Source organism: Ceratotherium simum, chromosome X (genome assembly GCF_057802395.1).
Source record: "Ceratotherium simum simum isolate JZ-2026a chromosome X, ASM5780239v1, whole genome shotgun sequence".
NCBI lineage: Eukaryota > Metazoa > Chordata > Mammalia > Perissodactyla > Rhinocerotidae > Ceratotherium > Ceratotherium simum.
In genome coordinates this window covers 33,019,236-33,045,132 of record NC_141940.1, presented here as the reverse complement: position 1 = coordinate 33,045,132, position 25,897 = coordinate 33,019,236, and the positions used below count along the sequence as shown (strand labels likewise).

General features: G+C 49.7%; 2 long non-coding RNA genes across 4 annotated transcripts in view; one reads left to right on the top strand and one right to left on the bottom strand.

Moving 5' to 3' along the window:
* LOC147911808 (uncharacterized) overlaps positions 1-25,897 on the bottom strand; it is a 110,401-nt gene that overhangs the window by 33,259 nt on the left and 51,245 nt on the right. Inside the window, exon 6 of one of the 3 annotated variants that reach the window (XR_015550340.1) lies at positions 18,205-19,710. The exons of 1 other annotated variant lie outside the window; for it this stretch is intronic. This is a non-coding gene — a long non-coding RNA (uncharacterized LOC147911808). Of the gene's footprint in view, positions 1-18,204; positions 19,711-22,818; positions 24,104-25,897 lie in introns of those variants that run through there. One more of the 3 variants, XR_015550339.1, reaches the window with a different exon arrangement.
* LOC147911809 (uncharacterized) lies at positions 2,117-23,615 on the top strand. The gene is made up of 2 exons (XR_015550342.1): positions 2,117-3,596; positions 22,495-23,615. It is a non-coding gene; the product is annotated as an uncharacterized LOC147911809 (long non-coding RNA).

Sequence of the window (25,897 nt, the reverse complement as noted above, 5' to 3'; positions counted from 1 at the left end):
GATAGAAATAAATACCATATATAGCATTTGCTGAACTATGACTTAATCCTCTTTTAATCTATAACAGCTGCTCCCCTTTTTTCTTTGCCATTCCTTTGATGACAAGACTGGATTATTTGTCCTGTAGAATTACTCACATTCTGTATTCCCCTGTATGCATCCTTGTCCTGAACATGTTCCATTAGAAACAGAATATCCTATAGTGAGATCTATGGACTTGGTTAGATTCAGGCTCAATTACTTCAGCAAGAACATTTCATAGATGAGGCTTTGCACTCTTATTACACCATACCAGAATGCACATGATGTCTGTCGGTGACATTTTTGGCGATGTAAAGATTGATTAGTGGGTTGCAGTATTCTTACCTTGATTCACCCATACTGTAAAATTTCCCATCAATCTTTTACCTAAACTTTATTAAGTTGATGTGCTGGTTTAGATTTTTATTATTGATATGCCATTCACATACCTTATAATTCACCATATTAAAGTGTACAAGTCCCTATTTTTTAGTATATTCAGAAAATTGTGGACATATGACCACAATAAATTTTAGGACATTTTCCTCACCTCAAAAAGAAAGTCCATACTTAGTCATTCCCCATTCTCCTGATGGGCCTGATAACCCACCTGAATGGTATAAAGATTACTTCAAAGTGAAAACATCTGAGCTACAGCAGAGGCAGAAATAAGTCTTTTCTGAACTTATCTAACCCAGAGCTTTACAAGAGACAGCTGCCACAATCCCCCTCCCCTAATTCAGAGGAGTCTCTAATCAGGGAGGCCTGATCATGGGTATTAGAACATTCAAAAAGATTGTGTAAACAAGCCTCAACAGAACCTGCCAAGCTTTGAAGTCCTAATCCACCTCCTCTCCTGTAGTTGGTATATAAATGCCGATCTCTAGCTGTTTAGGGAGACTCTTCATCTGAAAGCTCCCACATAGTAAGTAAACTTTTCTTCTGTTAATATACTGTTAATGAATTTGCAGGCCCCTAGCCACTTGAACCTAAGATGGTAGAGGAAAAGTTTTCTTCCCAACATCCCTCTCTCACTAGCCCCTGGCAACCACCAATTGACTTTCTATATCTGCAGATTTGCCTGTTCTGGACATTACACGTGAATGAGATCTTATAAATTGTGTTCTTTGGTGTCTAGTTTTTTTCATGTATCATAATGTTTTCAAGGTTATTCCATTTTGTATCATGTATCCATACTTCCTTCCAAGTTACAGCTAAATGAAAACCTAAGGTATGGATATACCACATTTTGTTTAAACATTCATCAGTTGATGGACATTTGGGTTGTTTCCTCCTTTTTGGCTGTATGAATAACGCTGCCATAAACACTCTCCTAAAACTTTTTGTTTGAATATCTGTTCTCAGTTCTCTGGGATACATGCCTAGGAGTGGAATTGCTGATCATGTGGTCACTCTTTAATTAACTTTTGGTAGAAGGGTCAAACTGCTTTCCACAGTGCCTGCACCATTTTATATTCTCATCAGCAGTGTATGAGGGTTACAATTGCTCCACATCCTTATTACACTTGTTATTTTCCATTTTTTTAATCAAAGCTGTCCTGATAGGTGTGAAGTGGTATCTCCTGTGACTTTGATTTCCCTAATGACTAATGATGTTGAGGGTCTTTTTTGTGTGCTTATTGGCCACTTGCAAGGAGAGAGCCATGGATTTGCAGCATGAGAGCCCCATGTGTGTGAGTCCGCCCTGTGCAACCCTGGTTCACCATGGCAAAGCCATTTAGACCTCGGTTTCCTGGCACAATGAGTAGTTATTGAATCTGTGTCTGTGCAGGGGACGGGGACAGAAAAAAGGCTTTGACTGGATCTCTGCCTGGAGAAATGGCCACTACTCCCTCAAGTGAAGGAAAAGAAACAGGGAGGATCGAGAGGGGCAGCTGAGATCCAGAGCCCTGGGATTGGTCAGGTAATTCCCCCTGGGGAGGAGGTGGAAACTCCTTCACTTTCCACCCTCTCCTAAGGTGGGGAAGTTGTGGCAGAGCACTCACCCCTCCCTTTTACCCCCTAGGAGTTGAGGACAGCTGGGTTTTGAGAGATTTCCTGTGTTGACCTGAAATGCAAAAAGGCAGCTGCCTGGCCAGGACAAAGCACCTCAGGGTCCTCACTGGCCTCCTGGCTCCTGCTCTGGGAACTCCCCCCACCTCTGCCCAAACAGCAAGGGAAAAGGGGGCTGTGAGTCAGAGCCTGAGCCCAAGGCTGGGAGTAGCCAGACAGCAGGTGGTCTCAGGGGCCCTGAGCCTGTGCAGGTCCTCTGTGGGGGAGTGGAGTGGAGGCAGGAAATTCTGAGGAGTCAGGGGAGGTCAGCAGCCAGTTGTGCCGCCCTGAGGCTGATGCAGAGCCCCTGGATTTCTCTTTAAGTGTTTCTTTTAAGGGTGGTTACACCGGGGAGTGGATCTGGGCAGGGGCGACTTCAGTTCTCCCTTGAAACACTTTTGTATTTGTGAAAATGCTTTTTCTTGAAAAGTAAGCAAGCGTTACATTTGTCAAAGGAAATAAAAAGTCAACAAAAATACCTTCAGAGTCAATTGTTTTAGTCACCAAATAGCCTGCAGGTTACCCATGGGCCTAGGGAGCTCTTTAGACTATTGTTTTCTGAAGGATCTTTATTTGCATCTCTTCCGTTCTCTCTCTCTGTCCTCAGGGAACAACCTGATGGGATGATACACGCCCCAATTTAACACCCCGCATCTCTGTGGTGGCAACATCACCTGTTACCTTCCTTTTCCTCTCTAAGGTACACGTGTCTCCATTATGTGAACATTATTTTGCAAGAGGAGTGTGTTCCTTTTCTCAATAGGAAGGAAGAAATAAATCAAGGCAGCAGTCTGGCCGGAGAAACCTGCGAGTCGCTGCGACTCCTTCAGACCCAGCACATCCGCACCCACCTAGGCGTGTGGACGCCAGCGGGAGCAGCCCCGGGAAGACGGAGGAAGAGGCGCTGGCTCCCCAGCAGGTCCTTGGCAAAGAGCGGGAGGTGACGGGGCGCAGGGAGCGCCTGCTCTTGGGATCCTGCCTCTCAGCTGAGGAGGGAGCAATTAAAGTTTTAACAATCTCAGGCATGTGAATGATGCAAACTTGCAACATCGTTTGCAAGTGTACTTATTTAAACTCCTTTTTCCTCTAAATAGCTTTGCGACTGTTGAACGGTAAATTTTCCGTTTTATTGTTCCATCACATTCATCGTTTGCCCTCTTGCCAGCAGGGACCCTACAAGGGGGACAAATTGGTTCTCCTGAGCAAATGGCAAAGGAGAGGAAGTTTCCCCTCTGAAGTTCCCAAGCCCACCTCTCCCCACCCCTTCTTGCACCTGGGACCGTCTAAGGATGACCCATCCCTCCCCTGGGCGGGGCCGGCACTATGGATACTGGATTTCTCTACCTGTCCCTGGGTTCTTTCAGCCCTCACCCCCTCCTAGGACAGAGGAAGAGAAGCAGGGGTGATGGCGGCAGGCGGTGGCTGCCTACCCAGGATCCGAGGTGCGGCGGCGGCCGTGGGTACCGCATGACTACACGACGGTGTGCGGGCGGGTCTTTCCCGCTGGCGCGCGGCCTCAGCCGGTAGGTCTCTCCGCCTTCCTGGCTCTGCCTTGCCTTTCCCTCCCTTGACGCGGGGGGGACGCGTGGCCGGGGGCTGGGCTTGGGCGGCCCTTCTGGTCCCGAGGACCTTCCCGGTCCTCCAGCGTGTGGGCAGCCTGTGCCCCGCGGGCGACCTAGGCCTGTGGTGGCTGTAGCCCGGCGGCTCGGGAGGCGGGCGGGGGTGTGGCGTTTTGGCCGGGCTGGCTGAGCGTGGGCGCGGGGGTTTTCCCGCCGCCTAAGGTCTGTGCCTGGCGTGTGAAGAAGAGCCCCTCGGGCCTCCACCGGTCAGTGGGCCTGGAAGCGTTTCCCTGTGGCCAGAGGGTGGGCCCCGGGTTCCTCCTCCCCTCTCCCGGTCCTCCCCATGTACGTGGCTGCAGGAGAGTCTGCTGGGTCGTTTTGGGCTGAGTCAGGGATTGGGCTCCCTGGAATGTATCCCTGAAGAAGTAATATTCCATTAGTGAATTTTTTTTTTTCCTTCCCCAAAGCCCCCGTAGATAGTTGTATGCCATAGTTGCACGTCCTTCTAGTTGCTGTATGTGGGACGCGGCCTCAGCATGGCCGGAGAAGCGGTGCGTGGGTATGCGCCTGGGATCCGAACCCCGGGCCGCCAGTAGGGAGCGCGTGCACTTAACCGCTCAGCAGTCAGGCCGGCCCTCCATTAGTGAATTTTTAACCTAAAAAAAATTACAGCTCCTTTTCCACCTATGCGTTTAACGGCATGGAAGAACAAGCCCCCACATTTTCAGGGGCTTTCCCCAAGTGATTGAAATACTCGTGGCTTATGTTTTCATCTATTTACAGTTCTGTGAATTAGCAGGATCTGAAAGGAGGACGCCTTTTATTAATGAAAAAAACAATGAAACTTTTTAAAGAAATAATTTTAGGTTATTAGGATTAATAAAAGTTAGTGGTAATAATACAAAATATGAAGATGGTGAACAAATTATATGTGGACAAAAAAGTCCAAAAGGAAACACCATTATGCTAATTATTATTCAATGCCATTGTTAAGAGGCATGTGTGTGGGTTTGTGTGCACGCTTGTTTCTTGTTACTGATAGTGAGGCAGGAGACTGGCTTTATTTCCAAAATTTAAAAACTCAACTGCAGAGAAGATTTGATGGCATGAAAGGGCAATCGAGATACAAGGGTCAGGCATTTTCATGTAAAAGACTGTGCTTGGTTTACAGTGGGATTATAACCATTTCATGGGTTAAGGGAACTTGGGGCCACTTGAGACAAACCAGACCCAAGAAAGGTCAGGAAATGGCAGGTAATACAGGCCCCTCAGATGTGCAGGTCTTGGTTGGGAACTCATAATATATAAGAAATTATATAATGGTGTAGTTTTTGTATTTCCGTTATATGAGTGGCTGGGGAATCTTTCTGGATATTTAAGAGCCTTTTGTGTTTCTTTTTCTGGGAACTGTTAATGTCTTTCTATTGGGTTGCTACTCTTAAATGACATCTAGAAGCTTGCACTGTATATATTAGGAGGACTAGTGATGTGAATTGAAAATATTTTTTCCCGTTTATCAATGCTTTTCTAACTTTGTGTTTTTTTTAATGTGATGAATTTTATCTGTTCACATTTATCCATTTTTTTAAAATGGATTTTTGAGTCAAAGGTATGAAAGGCATTTCCTGTTCCAATGTTATAAAGGAATCTGCACATTATTTCTTCTAGTAGTTGTATGTTTCTGTTCATTGTACATTTACTTCTTGGATCTTCAAAAGCCTTTTGGATTTTCCTTAGGATTAGAATGAGTTGACTAACTGATGAAGAATTGATATGTTCATGAGATTGTCTCTTTATTTGAGACTATAGTACATGTTTATGCTTGTTTGTCTATTTCTCTATCCTTCAGGACTTATAAAGTTATCCTTGTGTAGATTTTCATGTGTTTTTTAGATCATTCCTAGTCATGTATTCTTTCATTATTGATATTTTAAAATCCTGTTCACTTTATTTCTAACTGGATATTTATTTGTGGAATTGGCTTGTCAAAAATATTGGTAAAGCCTTTGATTGTCAAGAATGTCAGTAACTTTCTCAGTATCACTGAACGGTATATTTTCCATATTCTAATCAACTCTTCAAAAGGTTAAAACATTTTGAAGCATAACCCTCTGCTTGCTGGATTTTTGAGCACTGGGTGGGTAAGCCTGGGGAAAAAGAAGTGATAAATCAATGTCTCTGAAATGTTTTCCATCTTAACGTGTAGTGTTGCAAACATCAAATGTCACTAGTTTTTTCTAACACCTCCTTTGAAGGGTGTGAAACCCTTGAATTTCCCTATTTTTACACATTCTGAGATTCTAAACATTGTGAAAGTTAATCTTAAGTAGGAAAGATGCTGTCTGAGACCCTCTTATTTATTGTCAGCGACTAGATCCTGGTCCACACAAACTTGTGGTCCTTACACAATGCTGTGAGCAAGGTGGTCACAGTGTGCCCTTTTGACCAAAGCTAACACTGGACCATGATGAAAATAGACAAGATAGGATACCTGGTGGAGGTCCCAGGAGGCTTTCCAAACAGAAGGAACCTGAAATCAACTGAGAAGCCAAGGAATTTAGGGGCTCAATTCACTATTATGGACAAGTGTGGACCACAGACTTTGATCCAGTGACCTCAGAAGATGATGAACATCTCAATTAATTCATAATAAAAGACTCACTACTAAAACATAAGGTGGGATTAAGAAACTTTGGAGACTACTACTCAGACATTATTACAGAGATCAAAAGAAGACAAATTGTAATAATCTTGTATTACTTTTTATTTTAAAGGAATAGTAGAAGGGCTAAACATCTATACTGAAACAAAACATGACCAAATGCTGATCTTATTCTTCTGGAAAGTCTTCCATTGATATCATTTGTCCTTTTACCATATACAGACCCTTAATTGGTAATTGAAATAAAATAAAATACATACATAAAAGATTTTAAAAGAGAGAGACTACTTCCAGCATGGCCTAAGGAATAGGGATTTTTAAAGTGATTTGGAGCTACTTATATTTAATTCCGGGCCTTGTGTTAAAAGTAAAAAACAAAGTGACCTTCCTACACACTGAAGTTCCCTTGAGTGTCTCTGGTAGGGATCCCGGGCTGATCCAAACTGAGAGAGGCACCACTGACCAATGTGTACGAAGTCAAACTGCTCTCTGGGGAATTCAAGAAAATGTGCCTGGGAGGCACCAGCTCAGGGTGGTGGGGCCTCGGCACCCGCGCTCCCCTGTGCCTTTCCTGAGCTCTCCTGCCAGCCTCCGGGGCTAAAGATCTGGCTAGGACGGACAGGCCCAGGTCCACTGCCGGGCGCCTCGATGGGGAGCCCTTGCTTTCCGACCGTGAAGGCAGCCCAAGAGGACCCAACGGGGACGACTGCTCTGCTCCGCGGAGCACGCGACGTGAGAGTGCTCCCGAAGAGCGGCCAAGTCCTCCGCGAGCCTCCATGTTGGAGGGAGGCTGGACACGGCCTGGCGTTTTTTCCTCCGCAAAGGGCGGAGGGAGAGGACGCGCGGGGCGGGCAGGCTGGCATTTCTGGTGCAATACTGCCATCCAGAGGAACTCGTTTGCGGATCCCGCCGGCCCTGCGCTGTGGCTTCCTGGGGAGGAGCGGCCCGGGAGTGAAGTCAGGGTCCCGGGCAGGACAAGGGACGGGCCGCTGGGCCGAGGCCGGGGCTCTCGGGCCCTGGCAGCTCCAGAGACAGGCCCCGGGGCGAGGCGCGCGGCTCGGGCGCCTGGCGGGACGGGCCCGGCAAGCCGAGGCTCGGCTCGGGGCCCTGGTGGCCGCCATGTCTGGTCTGGTCAGGGCTGGACCGGCGGGAGCCGCTCCGGAGGAGGAAGGAGCCCCGGCCAGGGGGCTGGGGGCGTTGGGCCGCGTGCCCCTTCCCCTCGGAGCAAGAGCGGGTTCGGCCCGGGCGGGCCCGGGGCCTTGGAAGCCCCCCGTTGGCCACGGTGCAGCCCAGCCGAAGACCGCCGGAGGGTGGAGGGTGGCCGCCGTTGGCGGAGGCGGGACCCGAGATGTCCCCGTGCCCAGCTCTGGGGATCGGGTGTTGTGGAGCCCGGCTACCCAGCGTCAAGGGGGGCTCCAGGTGGTTGCTGGCGGCGGGAGGCTGGTGGAACCTGGGTGGGGGGAGCGGGAGGGCAGGCCCGGGGGTTCCGGCGAGCAGGGTCCAGAAGGGACAGGCCCTCACGGGGTGAGCCAGTGTGGAAGCAGCGGCAGCCCCCTCCTCCGAGGCCCGGGCCGAAGAAGCAGTGCCTAAGAGAGACGTGGCAGCCGCGGTGGCATCTCACGGGCTTTCGCGGTTTCGGCGACTCGGTCCGGCCCGAGTGCCCCCGGACTGGGGTCCAGGCGGAGCAGTCCCCCACGGGGCGCTGCGTTGACAGACTTCGGCTTTCTGGGCCACCTCCTCCGAGGTCCCGTCAGAGTCTCCGGGACACCGGGAAGGAACGAACGGTCCTCGCCGCTGCGCCTCAGTCTCCTGTTCGCTTCAGACCTGGTCGTCCAGGGAGCGGTGTGGAGAGCCCGCCAAAAGGGCCCAGGCCTGTTGGACGGCGGCCGCTCGGCGGCGGGCCCAGGCCCCCGTGCCCGGAACGAGGGACAGTCGAGCAGGTCGGCCAAGGCCACAAAGGAGGCTCCCAGTCCCTGACACACACACCTGACGTGGAGACCCCGGCTGGCCCACTAGCCCAGCTGTGGAAGCAGCTCTGGGGCGGGTCGTGCCTTCCTCTACACCCCCCCCCCCCACCCCCACCACCACGACCCTCCCACAACTCCCACCCCCACCCCACCCCCCACCCCCACGCTCACGCACCCACCCCACCCACCCCACCCCAGTCGCAGCTGCCGGGACAGTGCTCCCTGGTCGGCTGCTCACCTCCGCCCTGCCCTGCCCTGCCCTGCCCTCGTCCCCTAACCTGAGTCCTCCTGTGGCGCCTCAGGGATGAGCGTTCCATCCCTTTCTGTCGGACCGCCTGGAGCGGTGCCGCCTGCAGACCCCTGGTTGCCCCTTCCCGTCCTGCGTGTCAGTTTCCCGAGCTCTCACGGGGCAAGAGGCTCTGGACGCCCGCCTCCCTCGTCGCGAGCCCCCGGGGCGCGGTGTTGACCTCCCGGATCCCCTGGTTCCCCGCGCCTAGCCCGAGAGCCTGGTGGCCTCCGGGCGCCCTTTGGGTCTCGGCGCAGACAGGGGCACACACAGGAGGCGCGCCCCCAGCCCCCTCCGCGACCGTAGGCCGCCCTGCTTGAAGTCCCAGGCGCCTCTCTTTGAACAAGAGGACCTGGGTCATACTGTCCCGGAGGCCCAGGGGGAGGTAGGGCTGCGCTGGCCTCTCCGCCCCACCCCCCCCCCACCCCCCCCCGCCAGGAGTCGGGGAAGATGCGCCTGCCTCCCGGGACGCCAGAGGACGACCGTGTCCTTCTCGGCCCAGCGGTCCCGAGCGGGTACCGACACCCTCTATGTCACAGGTCACGAGATGGGCGGTAGGGGACACCGCGGGGGCCCGAGCCCGGGCTCTGTGTGGCGCGACGGCCGCGAACCCAAGCCCAACCCGCTTGAGATCCGGTGCCCCTGCGTCACCCTCCCTTGTCCTGGCCAGGTCCCGGGCGCTGCGGGCCGCCGTTCTCTTGGCCCTAGGCCGTTCCCCAGGCGGCTCAGCCCTCCTTCGGGGTCCGCCGTCGCTCCTGCACGTGCTCCGAGGGGTAGGCGCGGGCCTCTGCTTTGCGGTCAGAACCCAACCACGAGGGTTCAGTTGGTGGCAGACGTCCGAGACCGGAGACTCAGGGTTTCGGCTGGGCGGGAAGGCGAGCTCTCTGTAAGCCTGCTGGGAAGTCCGGGCAGCTGAGAGTGTCCCGGGTCCGGGAATGACCCTCTGGACCCGAGCCCGGCCAAGACCTTCCGCGTGTCAGAAGGGACCGCGAGGGCGCAGGCAACCCGGAGAGGCGGCGGCGGGCGCCCGGTGCCTTCAGCGACTGAGCCAGCGGCAGCGGCTCCTGCGGCCCGCCGGCGTGGGCCCCGGAGGCAGCGGACGGGCGAGCCTGGACTGGTAACCGGACCACGTCCGCTTGGCCCGGGCCGGGCTGCCTCGGGGAGAGGACGCGTCTCTTTGTGGGAACGCTTGGCAGTACCCATGTCGAGGTGCCAAGGCCAGGGCCCTTTCGGTGGGTGTTGTTGCACCTGCCCCCAGCACTCGGGGAGCGCCTCTCCCAAGTGGGCAGAGGAGTGTGTCCAAGGGGGTGTCGTTCAGCCAGGGTTCGTAGGACTGAAGAGTGGGAAGGGACCCTAAGGAGCCTGCAGAGGAGGTGAGCTGAGGGCGCGAGGCGTCGCTTTTCGGAGGTGGGACGGCATGTACGCTGCCCGCCCTGGGAAGAATGAGGCGGAGGGCCTCTCGGGCCTGAGTCCTTGGGAGAAGCGTGTCCGCTTTGGAGGGAGAAAAGCGGAAAGGTTCTCGAACGGTTGAAGTCGGACGAGTCCAACACAATAGGAGACCAGGGAGATGGGACGGCCTGGCCGACAGGCACACGTCTATGCCCTTGGGCGGAGAGACTGGGGTAGAAACGGACCCCCGCCTTCCACCCGACCAGGCGCTTGGGGTTGCTCCTCGTGGGCCGACCTCCTGAGGACGGAAAGGATGACATCCAACTGTGACCTACCCTCTCCCCGGCCTGTGTGTGTGCGTGCGCGCGCGCGCCTGGCAGTCTGTCTGTCTGTCTGTCTTTGGCCAGGGTCGTGAGGTGGGGGTGGGGGTGGGGGTGGGGGTGGGGGGTGGGGGGCCGTCACTCGCGTGAAGTTCGCTTGATGCTTCTCGGCCGACAGGAACGTGTTCTGACAGCCTCCCGTGGCCTCGGTGGTACTTGTGGAGCGACACGTTCACGGGTTGCCCGGCAGGAAAAAGAATTAGAAACCCAACTGACTACCACCACCAGCACCCCAAGACAGGAAAGCAAGCAGGGTTTTGCCGGTCACTGTCAAAGGGGAGTATTTGGGGGTGCCGCGGCGCGGGTGAGCGCGGAGGCCGGGGTGGCGGCCTGAGTTCCCTTCCTGTCTTCGGACCACTTGACCTGGTCAGCCAGTGTGTTCCCGCCGCTTCTCCCTTCGGATTCGCCCCGAGCTGCGGAGGCGGGGTTCTCAAGGTGCACTTGATGTGTGACGGTCAGGTGTTCCTCGTGGACTACGGGCCGATACGTGGGCAAGAAGACCACAGGCCTTGTGCGCTCGCCCTCTACGGCTCCGCCGCGAGACGCGCCAGTCTCCACAAGCATCGGCCCACCCGGGCGTTTCCCCGCCTCGAGCCTTCCCGTGGCAGCTCAGCTGTCAAGAGAGGGACCCTGGGCCCGGCGCCAGGACGCTTTGGCGTCTCTGGTGCGGGTACCCGGCTGCCCTCCCGGCTGACCCGCCCGCGTGTGCCACGGTCCACGCCTAAACCCTGGGGGCCCCGTGGGAGCAGAGCCAGGTCCCTCGGGGCCCGTCGGGAGACTGACCTCGCTCTTGACCCCCCTGCCGGTGCCCGTGGGCCGCGGCCCTTGGTGTGCGGCTGCTCGAGGCCTCGCGGTCAGGCCGGCCTCTGGCTGCCCCGGGAGAACGCGCCCGACGGGCACCGGCTCGGGGTGGTGGGGCCTCGGCACCCGCGCTCCCCTGTGCCTTTCCTGAGCTCTCCTGCCAGCCTCCGGGGCTAAAGATCTGGCTAGGACGGACAGGCCCAGGTCCACTGCCGGGCGCCTCGATGGGGAGCCCTTGCTTTCCGACCGTGAAGGCAGCCCAAGAGGACCGCGGGGCGACTGCTCTGCTCGCGGAGCACGCGGCGTGAAGTGCTCCCGAAGACCGGCCACGTCCTCCGCGAGCCTCCATGTTGGAGGGAGGCTGGACACGGCCTGGCGTTTTTTCCTCCGCAAAGGGCGGAGGGAGAGGACGCGCGGGGCGGGCAGGCTGGCATTTCTGGTGCAATACTGCCATCCAGAGGAACTCGTTTGCGGATCCCGCCGGCCCTGCGCTGTGGCTTCCTGGGGAGGAGCGGCCGGGAGTGAAGTCAGGGTCCCGGGCAGGACAAGGGACGGGCCGCTGGGCCGAGGCCAGGGCTCTCGGGCCCTGGCAGCTCCAGAGACAGGCCCCGGGGCGGCGCGGCTCGGGCGCCTGGCGGGGCGGGCCCGGCAAGCCGAGGCTCGGCTCGGGGCCCTGGTGGCCGCCATGTCTGGTCTGGTCAGGGCTGGACCGGCGGGAGCGCTCCGGAGGAGGAAGGAGCCCGGCCAGGGGCTGGGGCGTTGGGCGCGTGCCCCTTCCCCTCGGAGCAAGAGCGGAGTTCGGCCCGGGCGGGCCGGGGCCTTGGAAGCCCCGTTGGCCACGGTGCAGCCCAGCCGAGACCGCCCGGAGGGTGGAGGGTGGCGCCCGTTGGCGGAGGCGGGACCGAGATGTCCCGATGCCCAGCTCTGGGGATCGGGTGTTGTGGAGCCCGGCTACCCAGCGTCAAGGGGGCTCCAGGTGGTTGCTGGCGGCGGGAGGCTGGTGGAACCTGGGTGGGGAGCGGGAGGGCAGGCCGGGGTTCCGGCGAGCAGGGTCCAGAAGGGACAGGCCCTCACGGGGTGAGCCAGTGTGGAAGCAGCGGCAGCCCCTCCTCCGAGGCCCGGGCGAAGAAGCAGTGCCTAAGAGAGGCGTGGCAGCAGCGGTGGCATCTCACGGGCTTTCGCGGTTTCGGCGACTCGGTCGGCCGAGTGCCCCGGACTGGGGTCAGGCGGAGCAGTCCCCACGGGCGCTGCGTTGACGAACCGGCTTTCTGGGCCACCTCCTCCGAGGTCCCGTCAGAGTCTCCGGGACACCGGGAAGGAGCGAACGGTCCTCGCCGCTGCATCAGTCTCCTGTTCGCTTCAGACCTGGTCGTCCAGGAGGCGGTGTGGAGAGCCCGCCAAAGGGCCCAGGCCTGTTGGGCGGCGCAGCTCGGCCAGCGGGCCCAGGCCCCGTGCCCGGAGCGAGGGACAGTCGAGCAGGTCGGCCAAGGCCACAAAGGAGGCTCCCAGTCCCTGACACACACACCTGGCGTGGAGACCCGGCTGGCCCACTAGCCCAGCTGTGGAAGCAGCTCTGGGGCGGGTCGTGCCTTCCTCTACACCCCACCCCCACCACCACGACCCTCCCACAACTCCCACCCCACCCCCACCCCCCACCCCCCACGCTCACGCACCCACCCCACCCACCCCACCCCAGTCGCAGCTGCCGGGGACAGTGCTCCCTGGTCGGCTGCTCACCTCCGCCCTGCCCTGCCCTGCCCTGCCCTGCGTCCCCTAACCCTGAGTCCTCCTGTGAGCGCCTCAGGGATGAGCGTTCCATCCCTTTCTGTCGGACCGCCTGGAACGGTGCCGCCTGCAGACCCCTGGTTGCCCCTTCCCGTCACACGTGTCAGTTTCCCGAGCGCTCTCACGGGGCAAGAGGCTCTGGACGCCCGCCTCCCTCGTCGCGAGCCCCCGGGGCGCGGTGTTGACCTCCCGGATCCCCTGGTTCCCCGCGCCTAGCCCGAGAGCCTGGTGGCCTCCGGGCGCCCTTTGGGTCTCGGCGCAGACAGGGGCACACACAGGAGGCGCGCCCCCAGCCCCCTCCGCGACCGTAGGCCGCCCTGCTTGAAGTCCCAGGCGCCTCTCTTTGAACAAGAGGACCTGGGTCATACTGTCCCGGAGGCCCAGGGGGAGGTAGGGCTGCGCTGGCCTCTCCGCCCCGCCCCCCCGCGCCAGGAGTCGGGGAAGATGCGCCTGCCTCCCGGGACGCCAGAGGACGACCGTGTCCTTCTCGGCCCAGCGGTCCCGAGCGGGTACCGACACCCTCTATGTCACAGGTCACGAGATGGGCGGTAGGGGACACCGCGGGGGCCCGAGCCCGGGCTCTGTGTGGCGCGACGGCCGCGAACCCAAGCCCAACCGGCTTGAGATCCGGTGCCCCTCGTCACCCTCCCTTGTCCTGGCCAGGTCCCGGGCGCTGCGGGCGCCGTTCTCTTGGCCTAGGCCGTTCCCAAGCGGCTCAGCCCTCGCCGGGAGTCGCCGTCGCTCCTGCACGTGCTCCGAGGGGTAGGCGCGGGCCTCTGCTTTGCGGTCAGAACCCAACCACGAGGGTTCAGTTGGTGGCAGACGTCCGAGACCGGAGACTCAGGGTTTCGGCTGGGCGGGAAGGCGAGCTCTCTGTAAGCCTGCTGGGAAGTCCGGGCAGCTGAGAGTGTCCCGGGTCCGGGAATGACCCTCTGGACCCGAGCCCGGCCAAGACCTTCCGCGTGTCAGAAGGGACCGCGAGGGCGCAGGCAACCCGGAGAGGGGCGGCCGGCGGACGCCGGTGCCTTCACGCGACTGAGCCAGCGCGCGCGGCTCTAGCGGCCCTTCGCGTGGGCCCCGGAGGCACGCGGACGGGCGAGCCTGGACTGGTAGCTTCGGACCACGTCCCGCTTGGCCCCGGGCCGGGCTGCCTCGGGGAGAGGACGCGTCTCTTTGTGGGAACGCTTGGCAGTACCCATGTCGAGGTGCCAAGGCCAGGGCCCTTTCGGTGGGTGTTGTTGCACCTGCCCCCAGCACTCGGGGAGCGCCTCTCCCAAGTGGGCAGAGGAGTGTGTCCAAGGGGGTGTCGTTCAGCCAGGGTTCGTAGGACTGAAGAGTGGGAAGGGACCCTAAGGAGCCTGCAGAGGAGGTGAGCTGAGGGCGCGAGGCGTCGCTTTTCGGAGGTGGGACGGCATGTACGCTGCCCGCCCTGGGAAGAATGAGGCGGAGGGCCTCTCGGGCCTGAGTCCTTGGGAGAAGCGTGTCCGCTTTGGAGGGAGAAAAGCGGAAAGGTTCTCGAACGGTTGAAGTCGGACGAGTCCAACACAATAGGAGACCAGGGAGATGGGACGGCCTGGCCGACAGGCACACGTCTATGCCCTTGGGCGGAGAGACTGGGGTAGAAACGGACCCCCGCCTTCCACCCGACCAGGCGCTTGGGGTTGCTCCTCGTGGGCCGACCTCCTGAGGACGGAAAGGATGACATCCAACTGTGACCTACCTTCTCCCCGGCCTGTGTGTGTGCGTGTGGGCCTGAGTTCCCTTCCTTTCTTCGGACCACTTGACTTGGTCAGCCAGTGTGTTCCTGCCGTTTCTCCCTTCGGATTCGCCACGAGCTGCGGAGGCAGGTTCTCAAGGTGCACTTGATGTGTCGGTCAGGTGTTTCTCGTGGACTAAGAGCTTACGTATTTCATGGTGCAGAGTATACTAATACCTTTGCATGCAGTGTAGGCTATTGGTAAAGGTGAAGGCGCCATATGAGTTGTTCTTTTTTCCAGCTTAGCACATCAGATGTGGAGCCTGGCTATCCATTTCCAATTGTGCTTGTGAATAAGTTGGGAAAAGTTGTGTGTGACATGTACGTGATCTTGCAGAGGATCTGAAGTCTCAATTTTTGCTTTTCATCTTTAAAATTGGTGTTTTCACAGTGTAAATAAGGCTCAGTTCATTTTGTGCAAATTAAAGACACTTGGATCCTGACTGGTCAAATATGCCATAAAATCTTCAGTATAGAAATTTCATTTGTAGCTTTAAATTTTAGGGAAAAAAAATCCAAACTTCTCAGTATCAGTAAATAGAAACAAAGCACATATAGTCATACTTTATACCCACAGAACCTTAATCTTGTTTAGTAAGTAATAAGTAACATTTCATTTTTTTCCCCTTTCTGGAGGTTTTTCTCCCCATAATTAGTTTACCTTGTAGTACGTTTTGAATTATTTCACCATCTTTTATTTCGTTGTAAAATCTACATTAAAATTTTTCTTCCCTTTGTTGAAAAAATAAAATGAAATTTACTATATAAGCAGTCTTTAGAGCCCTGCTCACCACTGTTTTGTAGTTATCGAATAGATCTCTACAACTTTTCCATCTTGCAAAACTGAACTCTGTACCCTTCAAATTACAAGGTTCTATATTTTGTCCCCCCTAGCCACTGGTATCCACCATTCTGCTGTGTTTTTCTATGAATTTGACCACTTTACATACCACATATATGTGGAATCTTAAAGTATTTTTTGCGTGACTGTCTTGTTTCACTTGCATATTGTCTGCAAGGTTCATCCATTGTGGATGGCTGAATAATATTCCCTTGTGTCTATATACCATGTTTTGTTTACCCATTCATCTGAAGATCAACATTTGGGTTGTTTCCACTTCTTCACTATTGTGAATAGTGCTGCTATGTACATGAGTTTTCAAATATCTCTTTAAGATTCTGCTTTCAGTTATTTTGGATACCTGCCTAGAATTGCAATCAGTAGGTCATATGGTAGTTCTATTTCAATTTTTTGAGGATCAGCCATACTGTTTTCCATAGTAGTTGCTCCATTTTATAATCCTAGCAACAGTGCACAAGGGTTTGAATTTCTCCAAATCCTCACCAATAGTTATGTTCTATTTTTTTTTATAGTAGCTCTATGTTAATGTACGCAAGGTGCTATCTCATTTTGGTTTTGATTTGCATTTCTCTAAAGATTAGTAAGCACTTTTTCATATTCTGGTTGGCTACTTGAATATCATCTTTAGAGAAATGTCTCAAGTCCTTAGCTCATTTGTTAATCAGGTTGTTTTCTGTTGTTCAGTTGTAGGAATTCTTTATATTTTAGATATTAACACCTTGTCAGATATGTCATTTGCAAGTGTTTCCTCTTATTTTTTAGGTTATCTTTTCAGTCTGTTGATTGTATCCTTTGACTCAGAGCAGTTTTTAGTGTGATGTAATCTCATTTGTCTAGTTTTGATTTTGTTACTTGTGTTTTTCATGTCATATCCAAGAAATCATTGCCAAATCCAACGTCAAGAAATTTTCACCTATGTTTTCTTCTAGGAGTTTTATAATTTTGCATCTTACATTTAGGTCTTTAATATATTTTGAGTTAATTTTTATATATGGTGTAACATATGGACCCATATGGTCCAACTTCTTTCTTTCGTATGTGAATAGCCAGTTGGCCCAGTAGTATTTGTTGAAGAGCCTGCTTTTCACCACTGAGAGGTATTGGCACCCCTGTCGAAAACCATTTGATCATATATGTGATTGTGTATTTCTGGGCTGTCTACTCTTCTCCTTTGGTCTATATGTCTGTCTTTATGCCAGTACCACACCCTTTTGATGACTGTAGTAATTTTTTGTAAGTTTTGAAATCAGTAAGTGTTAGACCTCCAACTTTGTTCTTTTTCAAGATTGTTATATTTGAAGGCCCCATGAAATTCCTTATGAATTTGAGGATGGGTTTTTCTATTTCTGCAAAAAATGTTGTTGGGATTTTGACATGGATTGCACTGAATCTGTAGATAGCTTTGGGTAGTACTGACATCTTAACAATATTAAGTCCTGCAATCCATGAATATGGGATGTCTTTCCATATATTTGTGTGTTCTTTAATGGTTTTCATCAATGTTTTCTAGTTTTTAGTGTACAAGTCTTGCACTTCCTTGGTTAGGTTTATTGCTCAGTATTTTATTCTTTTTGATGATATTGTAAATGGAATCCTTTTCTTTCCTTTATAGATTCTTAATTTAACCTAAATTTTTATTTCTTTAAAAAGCATCATTGTTTCATTAATTTATAAAAGATATCCTCATTTTAGATCCTATTTCATAGAAACAGGAAATTAGAAATAGAAATAGGAATAGAAAAATAGGAAAACATAAACTACTATTATTCCCATCACTTGCAGAAAGACCCTGAAAATTTGGAGATTTGTTTTTTCATGTTGTTACATGCACACATGGAAATGGAACTATAATTATCTTAGGTCAAAAATTCATTTCTACGCTCTATGCTGTTTGGCAACCATCAATTCTTTCAAAAACTTCTTTCTCCATTTAAAAATCATAATTGAAATTCCTGGTTTGTCTAAAAAAGAAATCCCAACACGAAGATGATTGAAAGAGCCTCCTGCAAATTCCACTGCCCAGTAGTAAACATAATGAATAGCCTGGTCATTTAATCTGTTTTTGTTTTTTACCATGTATAAATGACAAACAGGACATATGGGTGTTATGAGAGGTTTGAGGATTTGATCGGAGATGTAAAAGAAACTTGCCACTCCAAACAAATGGACTGAAGATATATTTTATTATATAGAGGATAGTAAAGGCGATAGTCCGCAAACAGATCCGAATAGGTCAAATATTAAGAGGGAAAAAACATCCACATCGGCTGAGATAGCAGCAGATTCGAATAGGTCATGTAATAAGAGGGAAAAACATCAGATCGATCGGAAAGGGAAACGACTGAAGGGAAATGACACAAATCAACCGGAAAGAGAAACACCAGGTTGACTGAAAAGAGAGCACGTTAGATTAATTACTTTACAATAAATTAATTACTCACAACATCCACGCCCCACTGCCGGGAGAGCCCTGTCAATCGACACGGCTGGGCGGGGATCACACATCCTGGGCAAGGCGTCCCTTCCACAGGTGGAACTCTCACCAGGTCTCAGTCTCCAGCAGTTTTTTATAGCATCAATAATTCCGAGTAAGCAGTTACAGAGCTTTTTTGAGAGCAAGCATCTACTGTTGCCGTGCACAAATGGTTATCAGTGGCGTACGTGCACTGAGCACCCCCCCCCATATCGTCCCAGCCCAGTAGTTGTGTACGTGCATTGTTTACCCTGGTTATCGTCCCAGCCCGGCACAGATGGCCAGTCTGTCCCAGGCTGCGGTGCCCGAAGGGCCTTGAAATTTTTACACATTGCAACTATCTCCATGGGAGAAGGGCCAGTTCCCACCACACAGAAAGCAGCTTTTATATTTCTTTTTGTGCTGGTGGCTGTTGGTCAATGGAGTGGCCAAACAGGGCTGTACTCATGTCAAGACCGTGGGTTTGGATATATATGCAACAAACAAATGTATGTGTACACAGCAGACTTTTGTCCTTTGTTAATTTATATAAATATAATGATCTAACTTACATTTTCTTCAGATTTCCCATAAATAAGCAAATATAAACAATGGATTTGTAAAGGGTGGCAGAATATACCACCCAAAAGTGTGCCACTTTGACATAAGAATTATTTTGAGCTGAAGGCAATTAAGAAGAAGCAGATAGGAGAAAAGCTCCCTGCTCTACCCCTATTTGCCTAAAACAGAACATAAAATTTCAAAGGTGTTCCTCTTCCCTTCTCTACCAGGAAGGAGAAAAGTTAACCCTTGGAGAAAAAAATTAGGCCCTTATCAGCCTGGAGATGGCATCAGGGGAATCTACATAACAAACTTTACTAACTAGCCCTTATCTACCATTACCTTCCCATATATTTGCCTTCTCACAATTTGCTGCCCTAGACTCAAGGTACTTTTCCTTTGTCTTGTCATGTCTCTAAAAATTTATTGTTCCTTTGCTAAAATACTATGTAAACTCAAGTTCTAACCGAACCTTTGGGTTAGTGATCTTTGGGGACTCCCATGTGTCACAGGTGTGATATGTGTTAATAAACTTTGGCTTGTTTTTCTTTTGTTCTCTTGTTATAGTGGTCCCAGCTAAGAAATTTGAAAAGTAAAGGAAAATTATTTTTCCTCCCTTACAGTGGGCCAATGATGTCTATCATGAAACAGTAAAGTGAAAAATTTACTGTTCACCATTCACAAAACTATTTAGAGATGAAAGTAGTTTAAACAAGTACACTTTCAAAAGATGTTATAAGTTGGTATCATTCACAAGCCTGAGGTTATGACAGCCTTAGCTGCTCCCTTCCCAGGTGAGAAGCGGGATCCCAAGAGCAGGCGCTCCCTGTGCCCCGTCACCTCCCGCTCTTTGCCAAGGACCTGCTGGGGAGCCAGCACCTCTTCCTCCGTCTTCCCAGGGCTGCTCCCGCTGGCGTCCACACGCCTAGGTGGTTAGGGTATGCTGGGTCACAGTGACTCGCAGGTTTTTCCTGCCTGACTGGTGCCTTTATTTATATTTTCCTTCGTTTTGAAAAAAAGAACATGCTCTTTTTGCAAAATAAGGTTCGCATGATAGAGACAGTATAGCTTAGAGAGGAAAAGGAAGGTAACAGATGATGTCGCCAGCAGAGATGCGAGGTGTTAAGCTGGGGCGAGGTGTTAAACTGGGGCGTGTATCATCCCAGCACGTTGTTTCCTGAGGACAGAGAGAGAGAACGGAAGAAATAAAGATCCTTCACAAACAATAGTCTAAAGAGCTCCCTAGGCCCATTTTTTTTCCCCCCTCTACCCTTCTAAGTTCTCCACTGCGATCCTGGTAACAAAAGACAGATTAACAAGAGAAAAGCATACAAATTTATTTTATATAAATTTACATGACTTAGGAGCCTTCACAAGAAAATGAAGATCCGAAGAAATGATTAAACCTGAGTGTTTTTATGCTAGGTTTGACGAAGAGTGGAAAGTCATGGAAAGATTGTCAACCTACAGAAACAGAAACCAGTTTAAGAGGCAAAGCGTTTATTTGGGATCAAAGAATTGCAATTCAGGGAGCACAGATTCAGGTAGAAACCCGAACAGTGTCCTGGTGGGGAGTACAAGTCAGGGGCTTTTAAAGGCAAAGAAGGGAGGGTGTATCACAAAGAATTTTAATTGTAGTTGGAGGCAGAGAGCTAGTCTTGGATAAACATTGATTGACTATTGATTCTATCTTCAGAATGTCCACAATCCTCAGTCCTTGTGATCAGGATGTCCGTCCTCCTACTGACTTCTCAAACAACTGCCGTTTTGGTCCAGTCCAGAGGTTTGGCCCAGTCCAAGGTTCAAGACAGCAAAACAGCGTCTCTGGAAAGGCAGCTCCAACTCCATTTTAAAATGGCTCGACTATAGTCAGTTTTGACAATATGACAGGACAGAATATGAGCTAAGTGTAATGAAATGGGGAAACTTACCAAGTCCTGTTCATTCAGATTCTTCTGTGTGTCCCTTCTAATTCAGAGATAAGAATGCTCCTTTCCTTAGGTATAGGGAGGGGACCTCTCACACGAGGGTTTTAGGCCTTGCTTCAGGGGAAGGTCAGAAAGTCCTTCATAGTACATGCTATTTCCGAAATTTCTTCAGCTTAAAATATTCAATATGCCAAGGGTAGCATGTCCTGAACCTCATTACTCTCTCCATGCAAATTACCAATAAGTACAAGAAAAGATGCTTAACATCATTAGTCATTAGAGAAGTAGAAATTAAAACCACAAGGTGATACTTCATACCTACTAGAATGGGTATAATAAAATTAATTAGGACATGGATGTTTTCATTTGGCATTAGGGAATAAGTGTAATTTTTGTTAGATGCAATGATGGTATTTTTTTTTCTTTTTAAGACTTATCTGTTAGAGTGTATGATATATTAGATCATATGGAATGTATCACTTAGGATTTATGGGTGAAGTCAATATGCTTTGAAATACTGCAGCAAAAAATGCAAAAACATAATTAGAAAAATGTTGATTATTGTTGAAGCTGTTGGTGATGAAGGGGTTCAGAACGTCCCAGTTTATGTTTTGGGGAAATATGGGAGAAAATACCAAAGTAAGAGTTGACTAATGATTATGTTTACAGAGCTGCAATTGGTTGTGTCTCCAGTTAGGACTAGAGACAGGTGATTTTTGTTTAATGTATTGTAGAAATAGTCAAGGGCTTAATTGAGGTGAATGGTACGTAATTTTAATGGGCCGTTGTATGAGAATGTAAAGATGTGGAAGGCAATTCTGAAAGACACACTATAGAGTTAACAGGGTCACCTCGGGAAATGGCATGAACATTAGGGCTGGTGGCCAAAGGTGACTTTCATTGTTGGCTGAGCACCTGCTGTGTGCCAGACACTGTTCTTCATGCTGAAATACAGCCATGAAAGAGACAAAAAGGTCCCTGCTCAGGAGGGACTCACATGCCAGTAGGGGAGAATGAAAGCATGAGATCAACACGGCACGTATATACCACAACAGATGGTGATGCGTGCTATGCAGCACACTAAAGCAGGGGAGTGGAATGGGGCCTATGGAGGGTGCGGGGATTTGCAGCTGCCTGCAGGTTGTGCAGCCAAGGCCTCACTGAGAAAGTGACATAAAGACCTGAAGGAAGTGAGGGGGGAGCCCAGTGGAGATCTGGGGGATGAAAATGGCAGTGAGAGGGACTATCCCATGCCTCTTACGGATGTGACTCTGTTAAATCACTTAGCCACTGACAAATCATCATTTTCCCTCCAGTTTTGATGCAAGTGGTGCTGTATTGTCGTTGTATTTTGGCAGTATGGAATTGGTCAGGTTTAGGGCCAGAATTACCTTGATGGTTTACATAATTAGGACATGGCTTAAGACCTTTGCCTCTTCAAGTAAATTGAGGCTTTGGCCATGCATACTAAGTGTGTATGCTTCTATAAAATGGATCTTTTGGAATGCGTGTATAAATTAGTCTTTGCATACCATCTTAAGTGTCTCAGTCCAGTTTTGTAAGCTGTTTATAGCTACTGGAGTGACAGTACCGTACAAAACCCAAACTGTCGCATGCCACCTAGTGCCAGGATACTCATCCCTCATGGAATCAATAAGTTACAAGTGGGAGAACATTTCTGTATCCATGGATGTAGGGCTCACAGGTTATTTCATGAACCTCAGGGATGGTAGTTTAAGTAATGAGAAAGGCTGATCAGTATCCTTGACCACAAGCCTGAATCCCAGTAAGTTACTTTGCGAGGTCACTAAAAGGTCACAGCTGATTAAATCACAATGGATTTGCAATGTAAAGTCCTGACCATCTTTAGGCTCAGGCTTGTTTCTCCTGAGGGTGTGTAGTGGCTTGAAGGGCTCCTCTTACAGAGCCAGAAAAAGACTGGGTTGGTTGGTTGTTTCATGCTGAATTCTTACTTAGGGAAATTGATTTGTATCTGTGGCAAAGGTATTCAACAATACTTCCTTTCCTTTCAGGTCACAGTTTTCTAAGAGAACTGAAGAGCATGACCTCCAGACCGTGGTGTGCTGCAGGGCTGTTGACCCAGAGTGCAAGCACAGACGATGATCAGACACTGATTTCACACTTGTGATAGGTGTGGAATACAACTCTCAGCTGTACTTTGCATTTTACCCCCTTGATTTTTACAAGCATGACTTTCTGAAATGTTTTAATCCAGTGTACACTGGTGCCATGGAGGTTTTCTAGGAATCATGTGTACATTAGGCTCTGTTGAGTATTAGAGCTATGTTCTTAGAGCTCAAGATTGAGCAACGAGAGGCAGGGCTATTTCAGTAACCTGGGACCTTTTAAGGCTATCAGAGTAGCCTGATATTTTCATAAACCCTAGAGCTAGGAAAGAATTTGAGGTGATCTTGTTTGTCCCCCTGGAGCGCTGTGGAAAGGACCTTTTATCATCCTTCATTGGAATCTCTGAAGGACGACCTGAAACTTCTCTTGGGAAATATACTTTGCTACATGGCTTCTCATTAAGCAGTTTTATTTATACCTAATTGAAATCTCTTTTGGGAAGGATCAAGCACGAACTCATTTGTCGTTCCTTACAGGAAGAAAACTACAACCATTGACTGCCAATTCTATGTTATTATTCTGGTGTATGGCGCAGGGCAGGCTCAGAGTAATACTGAAAGATGAAGAGGACATTTTTATTTATGATGTATTGTCTTTTGTGATTTTGACAGTAATGCACACGTTATAAGCGATTTAGAAAGTTACACAAGTTTGATGAGGGCATCATAAGGGACTATTTTCCTATAGTTGTAGTAGCTTATCACCTCTTGTGGACCCTACTGTTGGCACACTCTCCTGTTGACATGGGTGACCAGGTCAGGCTTCAGCAGACATTGGCTTCGTGTGCTGTGTGCCAGCTCCTTATGACTATGTTCTGTGAATGAGCAGTTGGGGCAGCGAGAGGTGAGGGGACCAGGGGAGAGGGGTAGTCAGCATCATATAAACCCTTATGACCTCGTCAACCTGCCACTTCTGATTTTGAATAAATCATTTTACTTCTTTAGGTTTCAATTTCTTCATCTAATATGTGAGTCAAATAAATGAGATGTTTTTAAAGTTTTGTGGACCTGTTTGAGAAGCTGTTGAATGGTGTGTAAATTAGTTTTTAAAAACGCACATGTGCATATACATACACAAATTAACAGATACTTAAGGAACTTGAAGGAACCCTATGGACCTGTCTCTTAAGAGCACCTGGACTTAGGGAGCTCAATGTGGCTCCCAATTTCACACATCTGTGATTCTAGTATCTGCCATGATTCAAATCATATCAGGCCCCTGCCTGAAACTCTCCAATGATTTCCCACTGAAATTAGTCTGAAAATGAACCAGTCCTCATGGCCTAGTGGTTCAAGTTCAGCGCTCTCACTGCTTCGGCGGCCTGGGTTCGTTTCCCAGTCGCGGAACCACACCACCTATCTGTCAGTTGCCATGCTGTGGTGGCAGCTCACATAGAAGAAGAACTAGAAAGACTTACAACTGGGGCTTTGGGGAGAAAAAAAAAAAGAAAAGAGGAAGATTGGCAACAGATGTTAGCTCAGGGTGAATCTCTCCCTGCAAACAAAAAGGAAAAAAAAAATTAGACTGAAAATAATGACCAAGCATGGCCAGCAATGAACAAGATCAGGCTACTCTTTGCCCTGATCACTTAACCACTTTCCTCCTTGGTTGCTTTGCCCCAGACACACAGATTTGTTTGTTTTTTAAATTAAGCTTTATTGAAGGAGGTATAATTGACAGAAGATAAACTACCTTATTTTAAATGTACAATTTGATAATATTGACATATGTTATACCTGAGAAATGATCACCACAATGGAAATAACAAAAACATCCATCACACCCAAGTTTCAGGTTCCCCCTCCATACAGACAGTAATGAGAACTACGTTCTTACTGCCAAGAGGTTCTTTAGTTATTTATTTCACGCTTAACTAGGAGTAATTAATTATTAAGGAAATTTTATATGTATTAAGAAGCATGTACCTGGAGTGTTTGAATGTTCCTGAGAAGTTCTTTTCCTTATGTACTTGATATTTTCTGCCCCTGATCAAATGTTACTTAAGTAAAATCTTTCACAGGACTCCTGAATTAATGAGTGTTACTGTATATCCTTCTATTGCTGCTTTTAGTTTAAGGGTAATTTGAATCTTAATCAATGTAAATGTGGAGTCTTGGGCACATTTCCACCCATAAGAAATCATGAAAATTTTATGAAATTCTATAGTTTAAAAACATTTGGAATCCTTTAGAAATGGTGAGAATGTGATCAAAATATATCCACAGATACTTGGTTATGGTCCTCGACAAGCCTATTGTTAGAAAAAAGTTTTCCTCGACCCTTTTAGGGTCTTTGGCTGGGTCTGAAAATTAAACTGACAAAGACCGAGTAACAGAAAAAAGCACACAAATTTATTTGATATAAGTTTTATGTGACACAGGAGCCTTCATAAGGAAATGAAGACCCAAAGAAAAGGTTATGCCTGTGTATTTTTATGCTCAGTATGATGAAAAGTGGACAGTCATGGAGGAAAATGATAGATTAAGGAGTATAAGGTAATTGTAGTAAACTGGGGTAATCTTAGCAAAGCCTGTTCGTTCAGATTCTTCTTGGCATCCCTTCTAATTCAGAGAGAAGGATGCTCCTTTCCTCCAGGTATGGGGAAGGCACCTGTCACATAAGGGTTTTATGACCTGTTTAGGGAAGAAAGGCATGGGGGTGGGGGAGGTCAAAGGGACTGATCTGTTTCTGCCATTTTCTCAATCTCCGTCAGCTTAAAATATTCAACATGCTAAGGTACCAGACTTTGGGGGTAGTATGTTCTGAACTCCATCAGCATACTTTACCACAATAAAATAAATGATACCTTGCATAGAATTATAGGATGGGAGCCACCAAATGGGTAGGATCTGATGCGATAAACAAAATCTAATGAATTTTTGTACGGACTAGGCAAAAGGTGAAGAAAATGAACAAAAACACCAGTTAGAATTTAAAAAATGATAAGGCTCATTAAATGTTAGATATAATAGTTTTAATTTAATCTCATATCCTCTACTTTCTGTTTTGCAAAACTTAAAATATTGTTTCTATTATACAGTACTTCATACTTCTGGGCACAAAATATAACTTCTGAATATTAATTTGTTTTTCCTAATTAAAAAAAGCTTACTATAATCTATCGTTCCTTCCTTATCGCCTTTAACATGTATAGAAGAAAAACAATATCTTTATTATATTAAAGTGATAAACGAAATAAAATTAGGTTGTGGAAAGGATGTGGTTGGAAGCAATCAACCTCAGTAAATCCCCACTGCATGCCATCAACTTTCACTTCCTTACAACAGG